The sequence below is a fragment of the Oenanthe melanoleuca genome, chromosome 25 (genome assembly GCF_029582105.1).
Source record: "Oenanthe melanoleuca isolate GR-GAL-2019-014 chromosome 25, OMel1.0, whole genome shotgun sequence".
NCBI classification, from domain to species: domain Eukaryota; kingdom Metazoa; phylum Chordata; class Aves; order Passeriformes; family Muscicapidae; genus Oenanthe; species Oenanthe melanoleuca.
In genome coordinates this window covers 8,988,402-9,000,753 of record NC_079358.1, presented here as the reverse complement: position 1 = coordinate 9,000,753, position 12,352 = coordinate 8,988,402, and positions in this window count along the sequence as shown.

Below are 12,352 nucleotides of genomic sequence, written 5' to 3'. Positions count from 1 at the left end.
GCGCCCTGGGGTGTGCAGGGGTGTGCAACAGCCCAGATGTGCCCAGGGGCGAGTAAAGGGCGAGTAAAGGGCGTGTAAAGGGTGTGTAAAGGGTGTGTAAAGGGTGTGTAAAGGGCGAGTAAAGAGTGTGTAAAGGGTGAGTAAAGGGCGAGTAAAGGGCGAGTAAAGGGCGAGTAAGGGGCGTGTAAAGGGCGTTTAAAGGGTGAGTAAAGGGCGTGTAAAGGGTGTGTAAAGAGTGAGTAAAGGGCGAGTAAAGGGTGTGTAAAGAGTGAGTAAAGGGCGAGTAAAGGGTGTGTAAAGAGTGAGTAAAGGGCGAGTAAAGGGTGTGTAAAGGGCGTATAAAGGGTGTGTAAAGGGCGAGTAAAGGGCGAGTAAAGAGTGTGCAAAGGGTGAGTAAAGGGTGTGTAAAGGGCGAGTAAAGGGTGAGTAAAGGGTGTGTAAAGGGTGAGTAAAGGGTGAGTAAAGGGTGTGTAAAGGACGTGTAAAGGGTGTGTAAAGGGCGAGTAAAGGGTGTGTAAAGGGTGAGTAAAGAGTGTGTAAAGGGTGAGTAAAGGGCGAGTAAAGGGTGTGTAAAGGGCGAGTAAAGGGTGTGTAAAGGGGGTGTAAAGGGTGTGTAAAGGGCGAGTAAAGGGCGAGTAAAGAGTGTGTAAAGGGTGAGTAAAGGGCGAGTAAAGGGGGTATAAAGGGGGTATAAAGGGTGTGTAAAGGGCGAGTAAAGGGTGTGTAAAGGGCGAGTAAAGGGTGAGTAAAGGGTGTGTAAAGGGTGAGTAAAGGGTGAGTAAAGGGTGTGTAAAGGGTGAGTAAAGGGTGAGTAAAGGGTGTGTAAAGGACGTGTAAAGGGTGTGTAAAGGGTGTGTAAAGGGCGAGTAAAGGGTGTGTAAAGGGTGTGTAAAGGGCGAGTAAAGGGCGTGTAAAGGGTGAGTAAAGAGTGTGTAAAGGGTGAGTAAAGAGTGTGTAAAGGGTGAGTAAAGGGCGAGTAAAGGGTGTGTAAAGGGCGAGTAAAGGGTGTGTAAAGGGGGTGTAAAGGGTGTGTAAAGGGCGAGTAAAGGGTGTGTAAAGGGTGTGTAAAGGGTGAGTAAAGGGCGAGTAAAGGGTGAGTAAAGGGTGTGTAAAGGGCGAGTAAAGGGTGTGTAAAGGGCGAGTAAAGGGTGTGTAAAGGGTGAGTAAAGGGCGTGTAAAGGGTGAGTAAAGGGTGTGAAAAGGGTGTGAAAAGGGCGAGTAAAGGGTGTGAAAAGGGCGAGTAAAGGGTGTGAAAAGGGCGAGTAAAGGGTGTGTAAAGGGCGAGTAAAGGGTGAGTAAAGGGTGTGTAAAGGCTGTGTAAAGGGCGAGTAAAGGGTGTGTAAAGGGCGAGTAAAGGGTGTGAAAAGGGCGAGTAAAGGGTGTGTAAAGGGCGAGTAAAGGGTGTGTAAAGGGTGAGTAAAGGGTGTGTAAAGGGTGAGTAAAGGGTGTGTAAAGGGCGTGTAAAGGGTGTGTAAAGGGCGAGTAAAGGGTGTGTAAAGGGCGAGTAAAGGGTGAGTAAAGGGTGTGTAAAGGCTGTGTAAAGGGTGAGTAAAGGGTGTGTAAAGGGCGAGTAAAGGGTGTGTAAAGGGCGAGTAAAGGGTGTGTAAAGGGCGTGTAAAGGGCGAGTAAAGGGCATGTAAAGGGTGTGTAAAGGGCGTGTAAAGGGTGTGTAAAGGGTGAGTAAAGGGCGTGTAAAGGGCGAGTACAGGGTGTGTATAGGGTGTGTAAAGGGAGTGTAAAGGGCGAGTAAAGGGTGTGTAAAGGGAGTGTAAAGGGTGAGTAAAGGGCGAGTAAAGGGCGTGTAAAGGGTGAGTAAAGGGTGTGTAAAGGGCGTGTAAAGGGCGCGTAAAGGGTGTGTAAAGGGAGTGTAAAGGGAGTGTAAAGGGCGAGTAAAGGGCGTGTAAAGGGCGAGTAAAGGGTGTGTAAAGGGTGTGTAAAGGGTGAGTAAAGGGCGAGTAAAGGGCGTGTAAAGGGCGAGTAAAGGGCGTGTAAAGGGCGAGTAAAGGGTGTGTAAAGGGCGAGTAAAGGGTGAGTAAAGGGCACGTAAAGGGTGAGTAAAGGGCGTGTAAAGGGTGAGTAAAGGGCGCGTAAAGGGTGTGTAAAGGGCTTGTAAAGGGTGTGTACAGGGCGAAAGGGCGAGTAAAGGGCGTGTAAAGGGTGAGTAAAGGGCGAGTAAAGGGCGAGTAAAGGGCGTGCGAGGCTCCCCGTGGGTCTGTGAAGGGCTGGGCAAGGGCTGCTCCAACTTTTGGGGTGTCCCAGAATTGCGGATTTGGGAAATCCTGGGTTTTGGGGCGTCCCGGATCTGGGGTTTGGGAAATCCGGGTTGATCCCGGGAACGGGGATCTCGGATTTTGGGGGATCTGGGCTGAGGGAGATCCGGGTTTTTTGTTACAATGGATATGGGAGATCCCAGGTTTTGGCGGGACCTGGGATGTGGGATTTGGGAGATTCTGGATTTTGGGGGGACCTGGGATCACAGAGGGGCCGGATTTTTGGGGGACAAAGGATCTGGGATCGGGCAGATCCCAGATTTTGGGGGGACCCTGGATTTCAGGATTGTGTTTGGGCAGATCCAGCTGTCTGGAATTTGGGGTCCAGGTGTTTGAGATTGGGGGATCCACATGTTTGGGACTGGGGGTCCCAAATGTTCAGAATTTGGGGTCCCGGGTGTTTGGGATTTGGGGTCCCAGGTATGGAAGACTGGGGATCCCAAATATTTGGGATTTTGGGTTCCAGGTGTTTGGAATTTGGGATCCCAGGTGTTCAGGATTGGGAATTCCTGGTGTTCAGTATTCGGGGATCCCAAATGTTCAGAATTTGGGGTCCCAGGTATCAGGGATTTGGGAGTCTCAGCTGTCTGAGACTGAGGATCCCAAATATTTGGGATTTGGGGTCCTGGGTGTCAGGGATTGAGGATCCCAGAAATTTGGGACTGGAGGTCCCAGGTGTTCAGGATTTGGGGTCCCAGGTGTTCAGGACTGGGGATCCAGGTGTTGGGGTTTGGGGTGGGGGCTGCAGGTCTGGGGGTGCCCAGGGTCCCTGATTTGGGGTTCGGGGCCCCGCTGGTCCCTGCGCCCCAAGGGCTGAGCAGGACCCGATTTGGGGGTGCAGGGACCCGTTTGGGGCTTCTTGACCCTATTTTGGGGTTCACTGACACCGTTTGGGGTTCCTCCACCCTATTTTGGGGTTCCTTGACCCCCAGGGCTGATCTGGGCTCCCCCTTTTTTCCCGGCCCGTTGGGATCAGGGGTGAGGGGCACCCCTGGGTTGGGGAAGTGGGGTGAGGGCACCCCGGGGGGGTTTGGGGTGCTGAGGTGTGGATTACTCTATCTGGGGCTCCCTGACCCCATTTTGGGGCTCCCTGACCCCATTTGGGGTTCCATGACCCCATTTGGGGTTCCATGACCCTATTTTGGGGTTTTCTGTGCCCCAAGGGTTGCTCCTGTTCAGGCTGGCACAGCAGGATCTGGTGTGGAGGGATTGGGGTACCCCGGGTGTTTTGGGGTTCCCTGACCCCATTTTTGGGGTTCCCTGACCCTGTCTTGGGGGTTCCCTGACCCCATTTTTGGGGTTCTCTGTGCTCCCAGGGCTGATCCAAGGGGTTCTTCGATTGGTGCTGGCACAGCAGGGTCTGGTGTGGAGGGATTGGGGTACCCCGGGTGTTTTTGGGGTTCCCTGACCCCATTTTTGGGGTTCCCTGACCCCGTTTTTGGGGTTTCTAACCCCGTTTTTGGGGTTCTGCCCCCCCTGCCCCCAGGGCTGATCCGGGGAGCGCTGCCGTTCGGGCTGGCACAGCACAATCCGGTGTGGAGGGATTGGGGTACCCCGGGTGTTTTTGGGGTTCCCTGACCCCATTTGGGGTTCCCTGATCATATTTGGGGCTCCCTGACCCCATTTTGGGGTTCTGTGCCCCAAGGGTTGACCCCGGGTCGCTCCTGTTCGGGCTGGCACAGCAGGATCTGGTGTGGAGGGATTGGGGTACCCCGGGTGTTTTTGGGGTTCCCTGACCCCGTTTTTGGGGTTCCCTGACCCCGTTTTGGGGGTTCCCTGCCCCCAGGGCTGATCCGGGGCGCGCTGCCGTTCGGGCTGGTGCGCCGGGAGCTGGTGAGGGGTTCCCACTGGAGCTGTGGGGTTTTGGGGTTCCCTGACCCCGTTTTTGGGGTCCCTGACCCCGCTGTGCCCCCAGGGCTGATCCGGGGCGCGCTGCCGTTCGGGCTGGCGCGCCGGGAGCTGGCGTGCGAGGGGTACCCGCTGGAGCTGCGCTGCCCCGGCAGTGACGTGGTGCTGGTGGCCGACGCCAACTACGGGCGCACCGACGACAAGATCTGCGACGCCGACCCCGGGCAGATGGCGAACGTGCAGTGCTACCTGCCCCAGGCACACCCCATCATGGCCCAGAGGTGACACGGGGACAGGGGGACAGCGGGACAGGGCGGGCATTGGGGGCATTGGGGACATTGGGGATATTGGGGGCATTGGGACATTGGGGACAGTGGGGACATTGGGGACATTAGGGATATTGGAGATATTGGGGGCACTGGGGACATTTGAGACATTTGGGGCATTGGGGACAGGGGGGACATTGGGAACAGTGGGGGACCTGGGGACATTGGGGGAATATTGGGGACATTGGGGATATTTGGGATATTGGGGGACACTGAGGACAATAGGGCAGTGGGGATATTGGGGACATTGGGGACATGGGGGACATTGGGGGCATTGGAGGGCATTGGGGACACTGGGGGGACATTGAGGGGACATTGAGGGGACATTGTGGACAGGCAGGTGACAGGGGACACAGCAATGACCATTCGGACACAGGGACAGGCAGGTGATGTAGGGACAGGGACATGGGGACATTGTGGGGACACAGGGACAGCGCTGGGACATGGGGACAATGTGGGGCACTGGGGACCTGGTCCTGGCCCTGCACAGAGGGGACACGGGGGGGGACACGGGGGAGGTCGGGGATGTGGCCCAGTGGTGACTTAGGGGGTACACGGGGACACGGAGGGTGGGGGACACGTGGGGTGGGTGGCGCTGGGGGCAGCATGGGGACAGCACAGGGTGGCACAGCTCGAGGATGTCCCCGTGTCCCCACAGTGGGCGCTGTCCCCCCCAGGGACATCGGTGGTGGCACCTGAGTGCTGTGTCCCCAAATGCCCTGTCCTGTGTCCCTGCTGTCCCTCATGTCCCCTGTGCCCTGTGTGTCCCCGCTGTCCTGCTGTCCCTCCATATCCCCATGTCCCCAGCTCCACGTCCTCTGTGTCCCCACATCCCCCATCTGTCCCTGTCCCCCATCTTCCCCTGCTGTCCCCACGTGTCCCCCTGTGTCCCCTGGTGTCCCTGCTGTCTCCCAGTGTCCCCAAGTGTCCCCCAGTATTTCCTCACTATCTCCTCATCCCTTCAGGTCCCCTCACATCCCCCAGTGTCTGTGTCCCTGCTGTCCCCATGTCCCACCGTGTCCCCCCCTATGTCCCTGCCGTGTCCCTGCCTTGTCCCCGTGTCCCCATGTCCCTGATGTGTCCCCATGTCCCCTGTCCCTGACTGTCCCCTGTTCCTGACTGTCCCCTGTCCCTGACTGTCCCCATGTCCCTGATGTGTCCCCATGTCCCTGCCGTGTCCCCATGTCCCCTGTCCCTGACTGTCCCCTGTCCCCGCAGGTGCAATAACCGCACTCAGTGCGTGGTGGTCGCCGGTTCCGACGCCTTCCCCGACCCCTGCCCGGGCACCTACAAATACCTGGAGGTGCAGTACGACTGCGTGCCCTACAGTGAGTGCTGCCCCATAGATCCTGCCCCATAGATCCTGCCCCATAGATCCTGCCCCATAGATCCTGCCCCATGGATCCTGCCCCAGCACCTACAAATACCTGGAGGTGCAGTACAACTGCGTGCCCTGCAGTGAGTGCTGCCCCATAGATCCTGCCCCACAGCTCTGCCTCACAGATCCCGCCCATAGATCCTGCCCCACAGATCCCTCCTGCCCCACAGATCCCAAATCTGCCCCATAGATCCTAATCCTGCCCCACAGATCCCAAATCTGCCCCATAGATCTGAATCTGCCCCATAGATCCTACCCTGCCCCACAGCTCTTCCCCACAGCCCCTATTCTGTCCCATAGCTGTACCCTATAGGCCCTGCCCTATAGACCCTGACCTATAGACCCAGTCCCACAGCACCCAGAGGTGCACCCGGGGAGTCCCACCCCACAGCACCCAAGGGACCCCACGGGGACCCCTGGGTGCCTCCCAAGTCCCGCCCGACAGCACCCAAGGGACCCCTCAGGAACCCCACGGGGACCCCCAGGTCCCGCCCCACAGCACCCAAGGGACCCCACGGGGACCCCGCAGCCCCCCAGGACCCCCAACCCTGGGCACACCCAGGCATCTTTGGAGGTGGGGGTGGGTTGGGATTTGGGGGGGGTCTCAGGGAGCCCCCAGGTGTGTGTGTGGGGGTTGGGCCCCCCTGGGGTCCCCCTCTGTCGCGTTTGTCCCTCCCAGGCCGGGGTGTGACCTCCCCCCCCCCCCCCCCCCGCCCCAGTTCTGGACCCCCCTGTGACCCCCAACCCCCATTGGGGGGCTCTGTCTGACCTGGGGGTCCCGGGGGGGGGTGTCGGGGTGACCCCGTCTCTCCCCAGGCGCCGTCGCGGGACCCCCCAAAATTCCCCCCGGCCCCTCCCCCAGCTTTGCTTTGCAGCCGCCGCCGGAGCCGCCGAGGAGCGGCCGGGACCGGGCCGGACACGGCGGGACTGGGCGGGACCGGGCGGGACCGGGCGGGACACGGCACCGACGCCGGGACCCGCCAGGGGCAGCGAGACAGGGAAAGCACAGGACCAGGGAAAAACACCCAAAAAATCGCAGCAAAAACAGGGAAAAACAGGGAAAATCACCAAGACAAGTAGAAACACGGCAGGGACAGGGAAAACAGGGAAAAGTTAGAGCAAAACCAGGGAAAAATCACAGAGACACGGCAGGGACAGGGAAAACACAGAAACAGGGAAAACCACCCAAAAAATAGCAGCAAAAACAGGGAAAAACCACCAAGACAAGTAGGAACACGGCAGGGACACAGCAGGGGCAGGGAAAGCACAGAAACATGGAAAACCACACAGAAACAGGAGAAAATCACAGCAAAAACACGGCAGGGACAGCAAACACACAGAAACAGGGAAAACAGGGAAAAATCATCCCAGCAAAACAGACAAAAACATGGACAAACAGGCAAACCCACACAAAGCAGGCAAAACCTGGTACGAACAGTCAAAAATAGGCAAAACCACACAAAAACCAGACAAAAACATGAAAAAACAGGCAAAAGTGGGCAGAAATCACCAAAAACACGCAAAAAGAGACAAAAATATGCAAAGCCAGGCAAAAACCAGGGCAAGAACACGGCAAATCTGCACTCAGTGCCAGCCTGGGGGGCTGACAGAGTCAAGGGCTCACCTGGGCACACCTGGGACACACCTGTACACACCTGGTTACACCTGAGACACACCTGGGCACACCTGAGACACACCTGTACACACCCAGAACACATCTGGGCACAGCTGGTGAACATCACACACTAATTGCTCATTGCTCATTAAACAAGTCACTGGTTACACAGCAGGAACACACCTGGGACACACCCAGAACACAGGACACACCTGGGACACACCTAGAACATGGTGAGAACTCACTGGGAACACACCAGGAACACACCAGGAACGCCAAGAACATGCTGAGGCTCCAGTGACTCAGAACACGCCCAGAACACTCAAGAACGCTCAGAACACACCCAGAACACACAGAACGTGCCAAGAACACACTCCAGACAAACCAGCCGGGCTGTCCTGGTTTGGAGGACAGGTGTCTGCCAAGAAATGCAGGAGTTTCTCTTTGAAATGGAGAATGGAAACCCCCTTCCCTCCAAATTATTATAATTTTGAAATTAAGGGGTTCTCAGGCAAAGTTATGGGAATTAGGAATAACAGTTCTTTACTAGGAAAATTAAACTAGAAATGCAGTATTACACAGAACAATCCCAGCCCTGCCAGAGTCAGAATCCAAGCTGACACCCGTCAGTCAGTCAGGGTGTTGGCACAGTCCCATTCAATGGTGGCTGCATCCTCCTGCAGGGGCAGATGTGGTTCAGCTGGAGCAGTGCTCCTGGAGAAGGGGCAGTTTCCTCTGAAGCTCCAGGGATGATGTGGAAAGGTCTGGCTTTCCTCTGGAATCCAGTGGAAAGAAGGTGCCTTGGTGTCCAAAATGTCAGTTTTTATCTGGGTAGGAAAGGCTTGGCTCCTCCCCTGGCTGGAGCATCTCCCAGTGGGATGATGGAATTTTATCAGTCATGCCCTGGGACTCAGTGGCCATGAACAGGAGATATCTCCTGGAGGGAGGATGGGCTGTGGGAAGATAAAGATGATTGCCCAGCTGGTTTAAAGATGGCCCATGAGCAGGAGATATCCCCAGAGATAAGAATCACTGCCACAGCTGGTTTTAACACCTGGCCCATTAACAGGAGATATCTCCTGGAGGGAGGATGGGTTGTGGGAAAGATAAAGATAAAGATGATTAAGATAAAGATAAGATAAGATAAAGATAAAGATAAAGATAAAGATAAAGATAAAGATAAAGATAAAGATAAAGATAAAGATAAAGATAAAGATAAGATAAAGATAAAGATAAAGATAATTGCCCCACCTGTTTTTTAACACCTGGCCCATTAACAGGAGATATCTGAGGAAGGATAGGTGTAGAAAGATGATAAAGATAAGATAAAGACAGATAAAGACAAAAAGATAAAAACAAAAAGATAAATATAAAAAGATAAAGATAAAAAGATGATATAAAGATAAAGATAAAGATAAAGATAAAGATAAAGATAAAGATAAAGATAAAGATGATAAAGATGGTAAAGATGGTAAAGGAAAGATAAAGATAATTGCCCCAGCTGGTTTTTGACACCTGGCCCATTAACAGGAGATATCCCCACAGTGATGAGGGTCACTGCCCCACCCGGCTGCAGCAGATGGGGACAGAATTCACATTTCTGGGCACATCCTGTGTTCCAACCTGAGACACAGGCACACACTCAGAACACCCAGAACACACCCAGAACACCCAGAACACATACAGAGCACACCTAGAACACACTCAGAACTCAGAACACCCAGAACACACCCAGAACACACAGGACACATACAGAGCACACCTAGAACACACTCAGAACACCCAGAACATACACATGCCAAGAACACGTCAGGCAGACACCCAGAACACACCTAGAATGCACCAAGAACACACTCAAAACAGGTACACACATAGAACACACCCAGAGCACTCAGAACTCACCTAGAACACACCTAGGACACGTCTAGAACACACCGGAACACAGCCAGAACACTCAGAACAAGCCAGGCACACACCTAGGAACGTACCTAGAACACACCCAAAAGATTCCAGTTGCACACCCAGAACAAACCTAGAACACAGCACACCCAGAACACAACTAGGACACACCTAGAACGCAGAACACGCCTGGAACACAGAACACCCAGCACACACAGAACATGCCAAGAACACACCTAGAACACGGGACACACGCAGAACACATCTAGGACACACCTAGAAAAACCAGAACACCTGAACAACACCCAGATCACACCCAGAACACGGAACACACCTAGAGCACAACTAGAACATGCCAAGAACACACCTAGAACCCAGCACTCCCAGCCCAGGCGGGTCCCTGCTGGTGCCGTGGGGGAGGGGGGGGTGGGGTGTTTTTGGGGGTCTGGGGGGGTTGGGGGAGGGGCGGGGGCGCCTCTTTCCTTTGCAGGTGACGCCGAGGCGCCGGGAGGGACCTCCCGGACCCCCCCCTGGAGCCGGGACCCCCCGGCCGCCCCTCCCCCCCCCCGGGCCGCCCCTCCCCCATCGCCGTCGCTTCTCTCTCCCTCCAGGGCCGGGGGGTGGGAGGGGCGGGGGGGGGGTGTCCGACCCCCCCTGAGGGGCGCAGGAGTGTGGGGGAGGGGAGCCCCAAGCCCCCCATCTGTGAGTCTGTCTGTCCGTGTGTCCATCTGTCCCTGAGTCCATCTGTCCCTGTGTCCATGTGTGCATCTGTCCATCTATCCCTGTGTCCATCTGTCCATCTATCCCTGTGTCCATCTGTCCCTGTGTCCGTGTGTGCATCTGTCCATCTATCCCTGTGTCCATCTGTCCATCTGTCCCTGTGTCCGTCTGTCCATCCATCACCTCTGTCACCCCCATCCAGACCATCCTCATCCCCCCCTTTCTGTGTCTGTCTGTCTGTCCCTCCACGGCTCCATCTGTCCATCCTGCCCCCCATCGACCCTTCCCCTTTTCTGTCCCTCTGTCCCCCTGTCCCTCTGTCCGTCATTCCCATCTGTCCACCTGTCTCCTGTCCCCTGTCACCTCCGTCCATCCCTCTGTCCATCTGTCCCTCTGTCCATCCCTTGATCCCTCCATGTCCACCCATTTCCATCCCATGTCTGTCTGTCCATCCCATGTCTGTTTGTCCATCCCTGTGTCCATCTGTCCATCCCGTGTCCATCCCCGTGCCCATCCCTGTGTCCATCCCATGTCCATCCCTGTGTCCATCCTGTGTCCATCCCTGTGTCCATCCCCATGTCCACCCTTGTGTCCATCTGTCCATCACTATGTCCGTGTGTCCATCCCGTGTCCATCCCTGTGTCCATCTGTCCATCCTGTGTCCATCCCCTGTCCGTGTGTCCGCATGTCCGTGCGTCCCTGTATCCATCCATGTGTCCATCCCGTGTCCGTGTGTCCGTCTGTCCGTGTGTCCGTGTGTCCATCCCGGCCCCTCCCCCTCAGGGTTGGGGGTCCCGGGGTCTCTCGGGGTCCCCCCGGGCTTGGGGGGGGCCGGAGCCGTTTAATCTCTTTTCTCTTTGTCTCCTCTCTCGCCCCTCCCCCTTCCCCTCCCCCTCCCCTCCCCCCCCGCCCGTCTGACCCCTCCCCCACCCCCACCCCTCCCCCACCCCCCGCCCCTCCCCCCGCTCTTTCCCGCCTTTTCTTCCGGTGCTAAAAATAGAAGTGGAACAAAAAGGTAACACGGACCCCCCCGCTCCGGCCCCCCCGACCCCCAAAACCTCCCCGACCCCCCCCAGAGCCCCCAAAACCCACCTGACCCCACCTGACCCCCCCAAAATCCTCCCCGACCCTCCCCAGACACCCCAAACTTCTCTGACCTCCCCAGACACCCCAAAATCTTCCTGACCCCCCCAAAACCCTCTTGACTCCCCCAACCCCCCCTAAAACCTTCCCAACCCCCCCCGAACCCCCAAACCCATCCCAGACCCCCCAAAATCCCCGCACCCCAAAATCCCCCGAAGTGACCCCAAATTCTGATCCTGCCCCCCAAAATCCTCCTCCTCCTCCCCCACCCCAAGCCCGTCCCACTCCCCCCACCCCCTCCCCCACACCCCAAATTCCCTCTGGGCCTCCCCAAATTCCTTCAGGCTCCTCCCCCACTTCCCTGAACCCCCAAATCCTCTCCCCCTCCCCCCCTTCCCCTCCCCCCCTAAACCCCCCCCTTGTTTCTCCCTCCCCTCCTCCATTAAATTTGGGGGGCCCCCAGACCCCCCCATTGTCCCCTCGGGGGTCCCCAGGACCCCCCAGAACATCCTGGGACCCCTAAAACCCCTGGGGACCCCCCTGAGGTGTCCCTAAACCTCAGAATTTGGGGTCCCTCCCTCACGACCCCCTCAACTGGGGGGGCAGGGGCAATTTTGGGGGGACCTCCCCAGTCCCTCAAATCCCCCAAAGAATCCCCAAATCAGAGCCCCCCGAAAAATCCCCCCCCAGGAGGGGCAGTTTTGGGGATCAGGGTCAGTTTGGGCAAGTTGGGGTCAGTTGGGGTCAGTTTGGGTCAGTTTGGGTTAGTTTGGGTCATTTGGGGTCATTTGGGGTCAGATTGCGTCAGTCAGGGTCAGTTTGCGTCTGTTGAGAGCTTGGAGGGTCAATCAGGGTCAGTTTGGGGTCATTTGGGGTCAGTTTGGGTCATTTGGAGTCAGTTTGGGTCAATCAGGGTCAGTTTGGGTCATTTGGGGTCAGTTTGGGTCAGTCAGGGTCAGTCTGGGTCAGTCAGGGTCAGTTTGGGTCAGTCTGGGTCAGTTTGGGTCATTTGGGGTCAGTTTGGGACAGTGGGGATCAATCAAGGACAGTTTGGGGAAGTTTGGGCCAGCTGAGGTCACTCAGGGTCAGTCAGGGTCAGTCAGGGTCAGTCAGGGGTGACTCAGGGTCACTCAGTGGTCACTCAGTGGTTACTCCGTGGTCAGTGGTCACTCAGGGTCACTCAGGGGTCAGTGGTCACTCAGGGTCACTCAGG